Below are 16,943 nucleotides of genomic sequence, written 5' to 3' on the forward strand. Positions count from 1 at the left end.
AAGCCATATATCCTTCTTGGCTTGAGCTATCTCCCACAAACCTTATGGACAGAGTGAGAAGAGGCGAGTTAGCCGCTTCTCACATCCCCCCCTTTTCTATGATCATATTGAAGAATCTGCCTCTCACAGCAGCACCCAGGAACGAGTTTGATCCCCGCCCAGAAGGCAGAAAAGAAGTGGCCTGGAGTGGTCAGTGTCTTTTATTTTCTCCACAGAATGAAAGCCACTGTTTCTAAAGTGTCTGGACAAGACACTGACGTCACTTCCTTCGCCGTCCGTCACCCTCGAGTTGGCAGGCAGGAGAAGACAGCCACGTGCATTAGGTCCCGAATGGGGCGGGGCCTATGTAGAAATAAATTTTCCTCTACGACTATAGTTTTAATATCCAGACATTGTGGTTTTCTCTAAGTGTTCTTTTTCTTGCAACCTCTGTTTCACCTTTCAATAATGAGACTATTATGATACGCTGTTGTTACTTTTCTTTTTTTCTGTATGAAAGACCTTCGCATTTAGGGAAAGAACTATGTACCCCTTTTCCCGACAGCACAGAGGCTGCCAGCTCGCTACCGCCAAGCTGGACGCGTGGCGGTGGAACGAGCGACGTCACTTCCTTCGCCTTGGGTTGGCAGGCAGGAGACGCCGACCACGTCCGTTGGGTCCCGAATGGGGCGGGGCGTATGTAGAAATAGGGCGGGCGTATGTAGATGAGACGGCGCAGGGGCTGATATCTGGTGGTTTCTGCGGAAATATACGCGGTGTCCTGCAGTGCGCGAGCGAGTGGAGAGGTCCAGGTGGCGGGTGTGAGGGTCCGTTCTTCGAATAGTCTGGTGGGAGTGTTAAAGGTTGCGTGAGCTAAGTGGGCGTGTGTGTACCGTGGACGGGCCGTGTGGCTGGAGCGGTGCGTGGAGGGAACAACTCATACTTACCTGGCAGGGGAGACACCATGATCACGAAGGTGGTTTTCCCAGGGCGAGGCTTATCCATTGCACTCCGGATGTGCTGACCCCTGCGATTTCCCCAAATGTGGGAAACTCGACTGCATAATTTGTGGTAGTGGGGGACTGCGTTCGCGCTCTCCCCTGGTTCTTACGGTTAAAGAAGAGAACTATCGGTAGGCTTGGAGCTTTGCTTTACTATAGGGTTGAGCGAGGTTGTAGTTTTGCTTTTGGTTAGTGGTGTCCAGGGTACGCTGACGGTCAATTTTTTTGTAGTCTTCAGAGGTATGGAAGCGGAAGTATATTTTTTCTCTACAACACCAGATCCAAGTAATAGGCTTGCTATTTGGTCGCGGTTCTGTTGAGTAGTAAGAGTTGTAATGTTTCTCTACCACCTCCTCAGATTCATGTTATTTACAGATTAATTTTCTTACTGAAATGAACGAGTGGGTATTTGCCTTCCATATGCAGAACCCTGGGTCCATTTCTGGTAGTGGTTTTAGTGTTGCCTAGCATCATCCATGTGAACCGTGACTACGGTCACGTGTAGTTCCCCAAGAAAAGTCAAATGGAAAAATTAGGGGCTTAAGGGGTGCTTGTCTTGCACGAGGCGGCTACCAGTCAGTTCGGGGGAAGGCTCTGGTTACACGGGGCACTGCTGCTTCGGGACCCGTGTTTAGTGCCGTGAAAACTCACAACCACAGTCCACACGCGTCTCGAAAGAGACTAGTGTTCTGGTGCGCAGGTCACGCGTCCGCCGGCCGCCGACTTGCAGCTCCGCGGGTCAGAGCCCGAGAATCGCGCGAAGCCGCGGCCTTCGTGTCACGGACAGAAGCCGGGACGCGTGTGCCGATCTGGAGACTCCCTTTCGCGAGCGGGTCTGGACTGAAGAAACAGCCGGACTCCGCTTGGGTCGTAACGAGCCCGTCGGCATGAAGCCTGCAGGGAACACTGGGGTTCCGCCGGAAAGCCCGGTCCTGGCCCCGCCGAACTTGCGCAAGAGTCAGCGCAGACGGGAGTACGCGGGCTTGTCTCGCCTGGTTGCGGCGACCAGAGTCACCCGGGCTGGTCGGGGAGAGGAACAGTAAATCAGCCGGAGTTTAGGAATTACCCATGTCCCTGCTGCCAGCTTCTTGACAGCGACCGTTTCTCTAACGATCTTCCATTAAGATACTCCAGGCCCTAGCACTCAAGTTCCCTGGTGGTCTAGTGGTTAGGATTCGGCGCTCTCACCGCCGCGGCCCGGGTTCGATTCCCGGTCAGGGAAGAATGTATTTTTTGCCACATCTCTTCAAGCAGAGCGCCTATACTTGCAAGGCAGGACAATAATAATAATAAGGGAGTTTACAGTCCCAATGCAGGGATGGTAGACAGTCTTCCAATCCTCTCTTTTGTCCAGGATAGAGCTAGCACCACTTCAGCCAAGTCACTCCCAAACCAAGGCACGCCACAGGAACAGGTTCCAATCGTCCTTCAGCCTGCCACTGGCCATTGGAATCAATTTTCATCAGAAAAAGTATGGGGCTTCACTAAACAGTGAACAAAAAGGAAATGCCCCCAAATCTGGACTTTTCGATCGATCTCACTATGCGTAGCTGTTGTGAACTCTTCCAGCCTGGGGCAATTGTGGGGTGCTTCCTCAGTTACCAGGTTCCTGCCCCAACTTCACATGATTTTATACAGCAGGTGCTCAGGTACTGGAGTCACATACCTAATGCTTTGGATTCTTCTCACCTACAGACACCAGTGAATAGGGTCCCAAACTGAACTTCTCATTTGCTGTGCACTGGAGACAGGCGTGTGTGGTGTGTGCATGCACACCACACACACACTCATACACACACACACACACACACACACACACACACACACCTGTGCTCAGCTGCTGTTCCTCTCTGGGGACCCCTTCTGCTCCTTCGGGAGCCTGGCTTCGTTCCCTCCTGCCTGAGAAAAGCTTCAGATGGATTCCAGCTCCATTCTGCCTTCCCTCCCTCAACCCCTCCTCCCACACAGAGTGGTGCCTGCTTGGTGGCCTAGGTCCAAATTTGCACCTGCTCCCATAATGCCACTCATATCAAGGGACAAAGATGCAATCTGCAAAGCGGTCAGAGGAAGAGGACAGCATACACAGAGCAAAGAAAGACTGTCTTATTTCTCATCAGAATTTTTGGGTGCAGTGAGGAGGGGGACGCCACTATGGACTTGTGTCTCCTCCACTGTAAGTACTGCACTTGGAGGTCCATAATGACACCAGCAGACATGCAAATACTGGAAGATGCCATCAGCCATAGACTCAGGCCAGGGCAACTGGCAGAGGCTTCCTGGAGAATCTGATGTCCATGACATATCTGGATGTAGAACAACACAAATGATATCTGACCATGAAAGAGACAATCTTCTTCTCAGTAGTTAAATCTCTTTCCAAACACTGGACAGTCTTCAGCAAAAGCAGTAGCGATGGATCAGGGATTGGAAACAAACACCAAGTGTGAGGAGACGTAGCAGTAAATGGGAACAAGAACCAGAGTCAAGTCTCCGATCCAATGAAGGTTTTGAAATCATGGAAACAAGTCACCTGAAAAATAGGAGGGAAAGTGCACATCAGTCTAGTGGAAAGGGTGGTAGATACAGTTAAAATCCTCTGTGAAACCCCCTCTCTGCCTCTCCACTGTCAAAGCTGGTGGTGTGTGTGGTGGGGGTCAGTGGTGACACGGGTTTGATGTGTGCCATCACACTGGGTCCCCCAGCCCTCCAGCGTGATTCCCTGAGGTTAGAGCCAGGAGTAAGCCCTGGACACATACTGGTGCAGGGACAACTCCCCCAAATAACCTAGGCAGTACGTCTCTACATGGGAATGAACCACCAACTCTCCAATCATCCTCTGAAAGCGGGAACCAATTGCACCACAGGCATTAGTGGGGCTTTTCTTAGCTGCCAGTGAGCTTCCCTGGGCTTCTGGGGACCTGGGCATAGACTGAGCTGGCTGCAGGGTCGGATCTAGAGTGTGTATGGGTGCCCTCCTCTACCAAGTTGTCATCACTATGACAGCCAGCTTTCTCCTGATTTCCCAGCAGATGACTCTAATCTCCTCCTCAAAGCCATGTTAGGAATTCAGATTCATAACTTGAATATATGTGTGTGTGTGTGTGTGTGTGTGTTGGGGGGGGGGGCTTCTGAGCTCTATCTCACTTGCTACTTTTATCACTCCTTCATGTCAGTTGGGCTGGGAGAATGGGTTCAATGCCTGAAAGCAACCCCCACTGCTGGAAAACTGAATTATGTCTAGGTTCGAGAAGATTCTGCCATGAATGTGTCTTCCTTTCCCTTGAGCAGGTACCAAGTATCGGAATTGCTGTGTCATGGACTAGGTGTAATTTTAACTTTATTAGAAACTGCCAAGCAGTTTTCCACAGTAGGTTTTCAGGAGAGGTAGTCATGGCACATTCCTAGGCCTTCTGGCTTTTGGGCCTTGTTAGTGTGTCCTTTGTAGCAGATGGAGAATGCTACTACATCTGGTGGTTTGTATCTGTGGCCATGTTGAGCACATTTTCTTTGGCCTTTTTATCACCTAGAAATCCTTTATTGTGAGGAGATTCTAAGTAGGCCTATTTTTCAGTTGGTGTGACTTTTATTGATTTCTAAAATTTATCCATTTTTGTGGGTATGGTGCCACCAACAGGTCAACCTGTACCTGTAGGGTAAGTGCATCAGCAGCCTGATGGTGTCTTTAGGCTTCCTGACACCCCAAAATTGCCTCTGTGCCTTTGGCCGGACCCCAACAACTTGAAATTACCAAGAAATTAAATGACAAAAAGTTAGGTATGTGGGAGCCACTCCACAAACCACTTCCTGCTCAGCTATATAAACTCATTTATTGTCCTTATTTACATCATATAATGATGTAAGAGTGACCACAGATGAATCTCGAAATAGATCAAAAGCCACGTTAATTTTCAGACCTGTGCATAGTTGAACAGACTGGGGTAAATCGGAGGGTGAGTTGGCCTGGTGGCCCGCCCAAACAGAGCCCCCAGAAGCAACTTGCTTCCACAATCCAAAATTGTTGCCATACCCACTGCCCTGACTCCACCATCTCAGGATGGACCTCACCAAGATATAATCACTGTATCACTGTAATCCCGTTGATCATCGATTTGCTCGAGTGGGCGCCAGGAACGTCTCCATTGATCCTATCCCTGAGATTTTAGCAGCCTCTCTTTACTCGTTCTTCCCAGCGGTGCCACATTGGAGGCTTTTTCAGGGTAAGGGGAATGAGATCCATCATTGTTATTGTATTTGGCATATCAAATATACCACGGAGAGCTTGCCAGGCTCTGCTGTGTGTGCAGGATGCTCTCGGTGCCTTGCTAGGCTCTCTGAGAGGGAGAACTAGGCTATAAGAGGTCATGCGGCATATCATGAGGAATAATGTTTACATTTCAGAGGTCTCAGAAGAAGACTAGAGAGAAGGGTTAAAACCTTTGATAAGAATTTGTCTCATTTGGGGGGCTGGAGTGATAGTACAGAGGTAGGGCATTTGCCTTGCACACGGCCAACCTGGGTTCGATCCCAGGCATCCCAAATGGTCCCCCATCCACTGCCAGGAGTAATTCCTGAGCACAGAGCCAGGAGTAACCCCTGCGCGTTGCTGGGTGTGACCTCCGCCCCCCCCCCCAAAAGAAAAGAACTTGTTTAATTTGGGAAAGAAATAAAACATCCTAATACAAAGAAGTTCATGGCACTGCTTAATCCATGTGCCACAACATAAAAATGAAGATTATAATGATGTAAGAGTGACCATTTTCTTCCCTAGCTGGTCTGGTTTATGGGTGATTTTTTTACCTTTCTGTAATTTCCAAAATTGATATTCCTGGCAAATAATCACATCACAGAGTATTTGCAAGGAGGAGCTCCCAGCACCAAACAAAATAAAAGAAAACATAGGGGCCAAATCCATAACACAGAGATAGGGCATTTGCCTTGCACACGGCTGACCAGGGTTCAATCCCCAGCACCCCATATGCTCTCGAGTCTGCCCGGAGTGAGCCCTGAGTGCAGAGCCAGGAATAATGGGCCCAGAGGGACGTGGCGGCGAAGACTGTGCCTGTCTAGTTCAGTTTCCCCGGGCAGCAAATCCGAGTTTGTGCTGGGGGTGGCAGGGAGGGAGGACAATGGCCCTGGCCGAAACACCACTGGAGTGACCTGAGGGATGCCCCCCACTGTCAGGGGAGCCATCACCTGCCATTTAAACTGGGCCCTTGAGCTTCTGTCTGCTGTGATCTTCCCCTTCCCATCCCTCTGATGATGTGGCCGTGACCAGGGGTCACACTGGGCTTGGTGGCACTGCGTGAGGGGAAGAAGGTCCTGTCTCGGTGCTCACGTGCGCAGCTGCAGGAGTTTCTGGGGGCATGGGCGAGGGTCGGGCTTGGCTCTGGTGCTTCCTGCCATGGTGCCCATTGGCCTCTTTCATTGGGGCACTCGCTCAAATGGCTGCAGTGTGACTGGAACTCACATGTGGCCCAGGGACCTGCAGACAACAGGTGCCAGGGAGGGTCCTGCTTGCGAGACAGGCCCAGCCGCCACTGGGCATCACCCTTGGCTCCAAGTCATGCGCTGCTGCTATTTTATGTTATTTTTGTTTGCTTTGGGGCTGCACCTGGCAGTGCTCAGGACCAAGATATAATCTGCTGAAAATTCTGATATGTGGGTTTTGTGACTGAAATCTCCAGGCTTTCTCAGAGTTGGGATGGGCTACCTCCCTCCACTTCTCAATACACATGGAAGCACTGGCAGTCACCCCCATGAACCAGTGCCACCCTATAAGCTCTACTACCGGCCTTGCTTCAGAGACCCATAAATAAATCTTGAAAGAGATCAAAAGTTGCAGTTAAGCTTGAACCTGCTCATGGCTGAACAAACAGGGGTAAACTGGAGGGGGGCCGGTTTAGCCTGTGCCTGCCCAAGCAGAACCCCTAGCAACTGCTTGCTTCCGCAATCCAGAATCGCCGCTGTATCCCTGGCCTGACTCCACTGTCTCAGGATGAACCTCACTAAGATACCATCTGCTGAAAATTTTGGTATGTGGATTTTATGACTGAAATCTCCAGGCTTTCTTGGGGTTGGGATGGGCTACCTCCCCACACTTCCCTGTACTTCCAGAAGCCTATGCAGTCACATCCACAGCCCAAAGCTTCCACCCAACTGAAAAGCTACTCCAGCCTAACCGTCCTGATAAAAATACCGAATGTCCTGAACAAATACCATGACCTCTTAGCACTGGTATTGTAAACCATAATGTATAAAAGGAAAAGGAGAGAGAGAGAGAGCAAGAAGGAAAGTGCCTCCCATAGAGGGAGACTGGGGGTAGATGGTGGGGGCTGGGGGATGGTGGTGGGGAAATGGAGAACATTAGTGGTGGGAAAAGTACACTGGTGGAGGGATGGGTGCTGGATCATTGTATGACTGAAAACCAATTATGAACCACTTTGTAATGGTCTATCTCATGGATATCCAATTAAAAAAATTTAAAAAAATGGAGTTCATGCCCAATTCAATCAGCTTAATCAATGGCTGAATAAATAGCGGTACTCTTACATTTTAAAAAATAAAATTTATCCATTCTCTACGTCAGATTTGATTCATTTGTGTTATGCAATATTCCTAGGAGAAAGACGCACAGATGACAAATCCTTCCCAGTCACTGAGGGCGTGGTTCCAGAGATGGACTTTGGTGTTAAGTTGAGATCTCAAGACCTTGTATATTTTCTTCTCTTAGCCCTCAGATTTCTTCCACCCACCCAACAACAGGAGAGGATTTACAGTTTTTCTTTGTCTTCAGGTGCATTGTTCAGGAACCCAAGTGTCCCTGATGTGTGTCTGGGCACATCTGGAGTTCAGGGAAATAAGTCTGAGCTGGAGAATGGGCAACCCGAGAACTCCAGGCACTTAAGCGCAAGCAGGGCCAGCGGGGGCAGGGCTGGGCCTGGGCAGCTGCACTATGGCAGGCTGAGACCCGCGTTCGGGTGTGTGTGTGTGTGGGGGGAAGTGTTGCTGCAAAGGATCCGTCCATGACATCTGTCTGGGTCCTCATAGGCCAGAGTCCCTGAGGGGATTGCATTGCGGACCCGGGGGTCCCTCTCTGGACACGCCCCAGGCGCTGGGTCTCTTCAGGGAAAACTGTGCTGGTTGCTGCGGCCAGGGGAGGGCGTTTGCCTCCTAAAACAATGTAGGCAGGGCTAAGCTATGGTGCGAACCACGACTGAAAACGGAAGGGCGGCATATGGGTGGTGTGCGCTCCCTGGTGGTCTAGTGGTTAGGATTTGGCGCTTTCACCGCCACGGCCCGGGTTCGATTCCCGGTCAGGGAAAGGATTTTTTGGCATTTCTCTCTGGGATGCAACTATTCGTGCTCTGCTTGGCACCGGGATCTAGGCACCAGAAAGGAGGGGAGTTTGCAGGGTTTAGGGCTCCAGGTGACAGCTACCTGAGAGGTCACGGGGCATCCGTGTTTCTGAAATATGTGAGGCCGTATCTGGACAGACTCAGGTACAGAGGGGAGTGAAATGAAGATTTAATTAATTATTATATTTTTTTTCTTTTTAGGTCTTACCCGGCGATGCTCAGGGATTTCTCCTGGTTCTCAGGAATTATGCCTGACATTGCTCAGGGGACCATATGGGATGCTGGGAATTGAGCCCCGGGTTGGCCACGTGCAAGGCAAACGCCCTACCCGCTGTGTTATCACTCCAGCCCCAAGATTTAATTTTTTTTATTAAATTCTGACAGTGTTATGATTGGGATTCACAAGCTGAGAGACACACCAACTGGGGACCATAATTCATGCCATGGCAAAATGTAAGACAATGATATAGAATCGCAGAGCAACTCTATAGTGCAAATCTACAGAGCAAATTGTAATAACTCACACATGGCTATTCACAAGATTATGTCAAATTAGCCACAGAGGTTCTAGTAGTTACGTTTGGAAATAATTGTCTGAACATTTCTGAGTTTTTCTATAGAATATCATGAAGATCAAGGCTGAAGTGATAGTACAGTGGATGAAGCACTGGACTTGCATGCAGCAGACCTGGGTTCAATCTCTGGCATCCCATATGGTCCCCTGAGTACTACCTGGAGTAATTATTGAGTGCAGAATCAGGAATATTGCCAGTTGTGGTCCAAAAACAAAACAAGAAAATCATAAGGCTCATAAAGGAACACACGCACCAGAAGCACTTCCTACCAGGTAAAGGAGCATACCTGGGAACAGATAGAGAGAGGGAAAATATGGAGACTGTCAACAAGAACAGTGATGTGGTAAAGCCTAAATGAACTTTTGCTGCAGAAGCAGTTTACTGTCTGTACCACACCACATTCCTTGTTCCTATGAATAAGTCCCCTTTAACTTTCATTCCCCTTTTATCTTTGCTTAAGTTTTTTTATTGCTGTATTGCTGCTGTTAGTGTAGCCTCTGCCTTCTTCCTCCTGGTAGTGCACTGTCTGGTAGTCAGCATGCTATGGCGTGAAAGCATCAATCACAGGATGTGATAAGAACCAATTGTTAAGAGTGAAAAAGAGCCTTGGGGGGCTGGAGCAATAGCACAGCTGGTAGGGTGTTTGCCTTGCACACGGTCAACCTGAGTTGGATTCCCAGCATCCCATCTGGCCCACCGAGCTCCGCCAAGACTAACCCCTGAACATCACCGGCTGTCATGCCCCCCCACCAAAAAAAAAGAGCCTTGGACTAACCAGAAAATTTCCCAGACTCAGGATTCAATGCTAAGAACAAACCAATGATTTGTTTTCACTTCCTTCATCACTTGTATCACTTGTCATCCCGTTGATCTTCGGTTTGCTAGAGTGGGCACCAGTAACTTCTCCATTTGTCTCTATCACGTTCTAGTGTAGCCCAATGATATATGCTTGCTCCAGGAACAGGAAGAGCCTCAAATCATTCATTCAGGGTTTTGATGAAGAAGTCTGACCATCTTGTTGGTGGGCGGTCACGCGGTCTTTTGGGATCCTGTGGAATCCAATCAGTAACAGCTCTAGTCCAGCTGTCGTCTCTGAATCGCATTATGTGTCTGGCCCATCTGATTTTTGACGCCTTGGCAAATGAGACAGCATCCCTGATTCTTGTTTGTAGATGGAGGTCGAACTCTGGATTCCTTCTCTCACTTGAGTGAAACGTGATACTCCAAGCATAGCTCTTTCGATTCCTCTTTGGGATACCCAAATAGCGTTCTCATCCTGTTTTCCTAGGTCCCAGGTCTCTGAGGTGTATGTTAGTGCAGGAAGAACGGTGGAGTGGAAAAGCTGTGCCCGGAGCCGGAGGTTCTTCATCCTCTTAACAACTTCTGTGATGCTCTTGAAGGCGTTCCATGCTGCTCTCTTCCTCCTGCGTAGTTCTGGCGCCAAGTCGTTCCTCATGTTGAGTTCTCGACCCAGGTACACATAACTGCTGCATTCAGAAATGTTCGTTTCATTGAGAGCAAATGGAACATCAGGGACTAGTTTGTTTTTCATGAACATTGTTTTGCTGAGATTCAGCTGCAGTCCCACCTTTCCACACTAAAGGTTGAAGTCGGCCAGCATTTGTGCTGCTTGGCTAATGTTTGGTGTTATGAGAACGATGTCATCAGCGAAGCGGAGGTGGTTTAGTTGCCTCTGTCTATCTTCACTCCCATTCCTTCCCATTCCAGTTGTTGCATGATGTTCTTAAGGGTGGCACTTTCAGTGTTTCGGTGAAATGGTATCATCCTGCCGCACCCCTCTCTTTACATCAATGATCACTTCCTTGTAAAATAGTGAGATCCTGGTGGTGAATCCATAATATAGCTCACGGAGGATCGTGATGTACTGAGTTTGAATGCCCTGTTTGGCTAGAGCTTCAATGACCACGTCAGTCTCAACAGAACCGAAGGCTTTCTTTAAATCGATGAACGTTAGACAGAGTGGCATCTTGAACTCTCGTGAAACTTCAGTGAGCTTGGTCACTGTGTGGATATGGTTGATGGTGCTGAATCCTTTTTGAACCTGGCTTGCTCGCATGGTTGTCCTTCATCTAGTGTTCTGCCTATTCTATTCAGGATGACTTGAGTGAACAATTTGTAGACAATGGACAACAGGCAGATTGGGCGATAGTTGCCAATGTCATGGATGTCTCCCTTCTTGTACAAAAGAACAGTCCTGCTGGTTTTCCAATGGGTGGGAACCTTGCATATGGACAGGTAGCATGTGAAGAGCCGAGCCAGTGTACTGACGAGTACTGGCGGCAGACTCTTCAGGTGTTCCGGTTTGATCTTGTCTGGACCGGGTGCTGTACACATCTTTACCGACAAAATGGCGTGTCAGATTTCAGAAGGGAGGACGTTTGGAACGACATATCCATAGATCCTGCATAGATCACTTCATTGGTCAAATGGATCACAAATCTGGAAATGGTGAGTCTCATATGTGGGAATATTTATGAATCCACTTCAGAGAAGGTAAATAACAAAACACTAACATGTATGGTACATATTGGACTTAGAACATGGGACTGAGAAAGTCATTAGACTTTTTCAATCAAGCAGCAGAATCCCTCCCTACAAAGTGAAGCAGAATAATTAAGAGCAGGGAATGAATGGGCAAAACATGAAGAGTGTGTCAGCAACAACAGAAGGTGTGACCAAGAGAGTCCCAAATGCTGCCATAAGCAAAATTGAGGAAAAGAGTCAATTCAACAACCAAGACTGCCTTGTTACTTTGTTTGAAAAAAAAAAAATACAGTACTCTGTACATGATCCAAGGTGAAATTTTCCTAGGGATGTTCTGCACACACAAAATGTATTTATTCTCAGCTGTAAATAAATACCTGAGTAAGAGGCATTTCTGCTTTCTACACAGTAGACTTGGGTCCTTGGTGTGAAGTTAACTAGCAAACGAATCAGCAGAGAAAGGATGAACACATTTACAGAAAATCACTTCTCTATCGTAATAATCAAAGAGGCACAGAAGGCTCAGCATCACTGGCAGTCTACAACACCTCATGAGCTGTTCACTACATTTGCTACTGGTTCTCTATATCTTGAATCCTAAGTAGGCACTGGTAAAATTGGTATGGTCCTCACTCCATTGTGTGCATCCCTGCATGTCCATTAGTAGACTCTCCAGGTCTATTCCTGAGTCTATTCCCTCCATGTGAGAAAGCTGTTAGTGCATTGCGCATCTGCTGTGGACTCTCATGACCTCTGGCAGCCACACTCTTACCCATAGAGGAGGGCAAACTTTGGCACTTTATGCAGACTGCCACAGTGCTTTCAAAAATCATCCCTGTTTTTTAAGGTGCTGTTCAAAAACAGTAAGGATACTGTGGGATTTGGCTCCCCCGATTTCCTTTTGCCTTTTTCCTCTCCCACATGACAGAGCATGGAGATGCAGTAGGTGGAAAGGAAGGAAATCCTGGATGACACCATGGGAGCGTCTGCTGAGGTTCCTGCAAACGTCCTAGTGGGAGTAGCCTCTGAGGACTACTGAGGACACAATCACCTCTGATGACTTGGATGCCAGCTTCTATCCTCTGAAGTCTTCAATTTCAAAGAGAATGACACTTCAACTCTGAGTTGTCTCTGTCTTCAACTCATCTCTATCAAACCATGAGCGAAACTGGTGTGAATCCTGTCCAAAGTCACATCTCTTTCATGGAGTCCCATTGACACAACTTTGGGCTCAGTGCCTCCATGACAAACTCACACATACTTCACCACTGAGGCCCAGGTGGTGATTTTTTGACCTTCTATATTTACTTATTTATTTATTTGGGGACAGTGAGAAATGTCCAGGGTTTACTCGTGTCTCTGCATTAATGGATCACTGCTGTAGGTGTTCATGGGACCATAATGGGGTACTGATGATTGGGTACTGGGTAAGACACAGGCAGGGAAAATTCCTTACTCCCCTGTTGTGTGACTATAGTGACTATTGTTCCAGTCACTGACCTCCTATGTTTAAATAAATCACAGCTTTTGTATGCAATGATTTAAGTTTATTTTATTCATTAACAATATCTCTTGCGTTTCTATGTTGATCAAGACTGTTCAGCTAAACCATATTTTGGAGATATCAGCACCCCGACTCACATGTGCCAACCAATAGTGTACCACCTTGAATCAGTTTTATCTAGAAATTCCCCCAAACAAAGCACCATTGTCATGCATGCTATGTTGCACTTCCCAAGCTCAAGATGGTCACTGTCTCTTCTCTCCTCTCCCCTCCCTGTCCCTTGCTTCTCTTCTCTTTCCTTTTCATTATTTAGTCATAAAAAAATTAGAGTTATTCATGATTGGGTTTCAGGCATACATATTTCAACACCAATCCCTTCATCAGTGTCCTTTTTCCCACTAATGCTTCCCCAACCACATCCCAATTTTCTCCCCACCCACCAGGGCCATCGTTTCCTTAAAGATGTTAAGAAGGTTGGAGCAATAATACAGCTGGCAGAGCATTTGCCTTGCATGTAGCTGACCTGGGTTCAATGCACAGCATTTCATATGGCGTCCTGAGCACTGCAAGGAATGATTCCTGAATGCAGAGCCAGGAATAACCTCTGAGCATTGTGCAATGTGACCCCCCCCACCAAAAAAAAAGACATTAAGTATCTTTGGTGATCTATAGATTTTACTCATGAATGAAACTATAATATAATATTGGAACTGGAGAGATAGTACAATGTGTAGGGTACTTGCCTTGCATGAGGTGAACATGGTTTAATCCCTGCCAGCCACCCAATATGGTCCTCTGAGCCCTGACAGTAGTGATTATTCCTAAGTAGAGAGGCAGGAGTAAGCCCTGAGAACCACTGGGTATGGCCTATCAAACAAAAAAAAGTTGTTTTTTTTTTTTTTTTTAAAAAAGAAACCTCATTTCACATGTCTTAAAAGCTGAAGCGATCCTCTATAAGGTCAGGATGTCTTAAAGTAAAAGCCTTGTATAACTATTTGGACAGAACAGGACAGACTAAAGGTCTAGGATACGGTGATGGTTGCCTGTCTTACTGGAGAGCTTCTTGTGGTTTAATAGACCAGCCCCATAGCATCCTATTTAAAAACTCCTAGGAGCTGGGGCTATAGCTCAATAATAGAGCACATGCCTTGAAGGGGTAAGGCTCTCATTTCAATCTCCAGTCTTGAAGCAACAGTGAAATTCTTGCAATATTTTTCTCCAAATATCCTATATTACAGTGCATATAATTTAATATCTAGATGGAATGTATAAGGATTGCGACATATCTAAAGGCATACAAGTGTAAATGTCCTACTCTGCATTTATTTGCAGAAAATCAAAATGGGACTAACTGGACAGAAGCCAACTGCATCCAGGTCATTAAATTCAGTGGTGACTCCTGAGACAGATGTAGGGAACACAGTGATGGACATAAAAATATAGTCCAGTCAACAACAAAAAATATATTTCTTTTTAAAAATTAAATATTTTTTATTTTATAAGGTAGTTCACAATATTTGATTACATTTAATATTCAAACACCAATCCCACCATCATTACATCTTCCCACCACCAAATTTGGGATATTTCCATCTCAAGCCCCAATCAATTCCTGTCCCAAAGCACAACCGAAATATCATATTTTGTATTATTTGTTATGAAAAATCACTGAAAATGCTACACAAAAGTATTCATAGAGAAAACAATGTGAAGATTGTTCTATTTTGGCAGGGGCCATTAAGGCATTCTTTATGTTATCACTAACATGTTGTTAAAGGTTGAGTGATATGAGCTTTTGTATATATATCTGAAAATGTGTATATATGCATATATATATTTCCCTCTATGATTTGTTGCCTACAATTTGAACCCCATCAAATGTGGTGTGGTATGTATGGAGAATGGATAGGGAGTGCCTTATGATGTGTTGTGTGGTCGAGAATACTTTCACTCGAACCTGAGGCTTGGCACAACTGTGTAGGGAGTGGCCTTCAGCATGGCGGTGGTTGGATTCTGGAGATTTTCGGATAACAGGGCTGGGTCCCTTGGGGCGGGGAGGGCTCTCACCTGCTCCTCACTCTGGGGCTCCTCGAAAAAATATATTTCTAAATATTTTTACTGTGGCATAAGTTAGGTGGTGTGAAATCTGTCCTTTTTGTTTTGATTTGGATCTCCTTTTTTTTTTTTTTTTAAATTTTTGGGTCACACCCGGCAATGCACTGGGGTTACTCCTGGCTCTTCACTCAGGAATTACCGCTGGCGGTGCTCAAGGGACCATATGGGATGTTGGGATTAGAACCCGTCTCGGCCGCGTGCAAGGCAAACGCCCTACCCGCTGTGCTATCGCTCCAGCCCTGAATGTTGAATTTTTTTAATTTTGAATTTTGTCAGAGAACGTTGCAATCCTAGTCCAACGTCACACCCCTTTCATGTTGGTCCCTCTGTCACATGCATAGATCTTGGGCACCATTGACACACTCAGATAGACTTCTTTCATTGATGCAGAGAACATATCTTTCAGAACTCCTATCTTGAATAAAGTATTCATGTACCATGCATGCTCTTATTGTCTTCTAATCCTGAAGGTACTCCTTATAATTGTTTACCCAAGTATGCTTAGCCTCTTCAGAATTTGAAGATATTACTTGCTGTGTTTATTGACATTGAACCAGAGTCTATATCTTCTAGAAATTATCCTATGTCTAAGTCCCTGAGTATCAATCACCCCTAGTACTAATGTGCCCACAATCTTCCACCACTATCTCCCTGCCCCTTCTTGTCTGGAATTCTGTCCCCAAATCAATTCTATTCACTGCTCATTAATGCCTTTCTAGTCCACGCAAAAGTCAGGTACATTTTAAATATCCAGATTCTAACCACACTCACCAGAAGTGCTATGACAAAGTAGCACAGCAAGTACATCCTTTTCTGGTGTACCTACTAACAATTGTCTCTAGATGACCATTTTCCTTTGTTTCTTTTAAAAAATAATATATATATTTTTGGGGTGTGGGATCCCACCTGGCGATGCTCAGGAGTTACTCTGGCTATGTACTCAGTAATTAGTCCTGGCTTTGCTCAGGGATGCCAGGGATCAAACCTAGGTCTACCAAGTGCAAGGCAAATGCCTTACCCACTGTACTATTGATCCTACTCCTTTTGCCCCCTCTTTTTTTTTTTTTGCGTTTTGGGTCACACCCAGTGATGCACAGGGGTCACTCCTGGCTCATGCACTCAGGAATTACTCCTGGCGGTGCTCGGGGGACCATATGGGATGCTGGGATTCGAACCCGGGTTGGCCTTGTGCAAGGCAAACGCCCTACCCGCTGTGCTATCACTCCAGCCCACCCCCCCTTTTGTAATTGAATCACTATGAGATATAGTTACAAAGGTTTCATGATTGAGTTTCAGTCATACAATGATTGAATACCCATCCCTCCATCAGGGTACGTTTTTGACCACCAATGTCCCCAGTATCCCTCCCCTCACCCCCTACCTCTATGTTTGTTTGATTTTGCTTTTTGGGTCACACCCGGCGTTGCACAGGGGTTACTTCTGGCTCATGCACTCAGGAATTACTCCTGGCAGTGCTCGAGGGACCATATGGGATGCTGGGAATCAAACCTGGTTGGCTGCATACAAGGCAAACGCCCTACCCACTGTGCAATCGCTCCAGCCCTCCCCCCCCCAAGGGAAAACAATTTCCTTCTTATTCTCTCTCTACTTTTGGGCATTATGGTTTGCAATACAGATAGTGAGAGGCCATCATGTTTGGTCCTTATGACTTTCAGCACACATCTCCCATCCCGAGCGATCCCTCCAACCATCATTGACTTAGTGATCCCTTCTCTATCCAGATACCTTTTTCCCCAGCTCATGATGCTGGCTTCCAACTGTGGAGCCATATTCCGGGTCCTTGTCTCCACTGTCCTTGGGTGTTAGTTTCATATTATCTTATTTTATATTCCAAAAACTAGTGCAGTCATTCTATGTGTGTCCCTCTCTTTCTGACTCTTTTCACTTA

General features: G+C 46.8%; 3 non-coding genes across 3 annotated transcripts; all 3 read left to right on the forward strand.

The window, feature by feature from the left end:
• Positions 1–918: 918 nt before the first annotated feature.
• LOC129405303 (U1 spliceosomal RNA) lies at positions 919–1,082 on the forward strand. Its single transcript, XR_008630474.1, has one exon. It is a non-coding gene; the product is annotated as a U1 spliceosomal RNA (small nuclear RNA).
• Positions 1,083–2,130: 1,048 nt separating this feature from the next.
• TRNAE-CUC (transfer RNA glutamic acid (anticodon CUC)) lies at positions 2,131–2,202 on the forward strand. Its single transcript has one exon. It is a non-coding gene; the product is annotated as a tRNA-Glu (tRNA).
• Positions 2,203–8,229: 6,027 nt separating this feature from the next.
• Positions 8,230–8,301, forward strand: TRNAE-UUC (transfer RNA glutamic acid (anticodon UUC)). Its single transcript has one exon. It is a non-coding gene; the product is annotated as a tRNA-Glu (tRNA).
• The last annotated feature ends 8,642 nt before the right edge of the window (positions 8,302–16,943 follow it).

Source organism: Sorex araneus, chromosome 5, assembly GCF_027595985.1.
Source record: "Sorex araneus isolate mSorAra2 chromosome 5, mSorAra2.pri, whole genome shotgun sequence".
In the NCBI taxonomy this organism is placed as follows: Eukaryota; Metazoa; Chordata; class Mammalia; order Eulipotyphla; family Soricidae; genus Sorex; species Sorex araneus.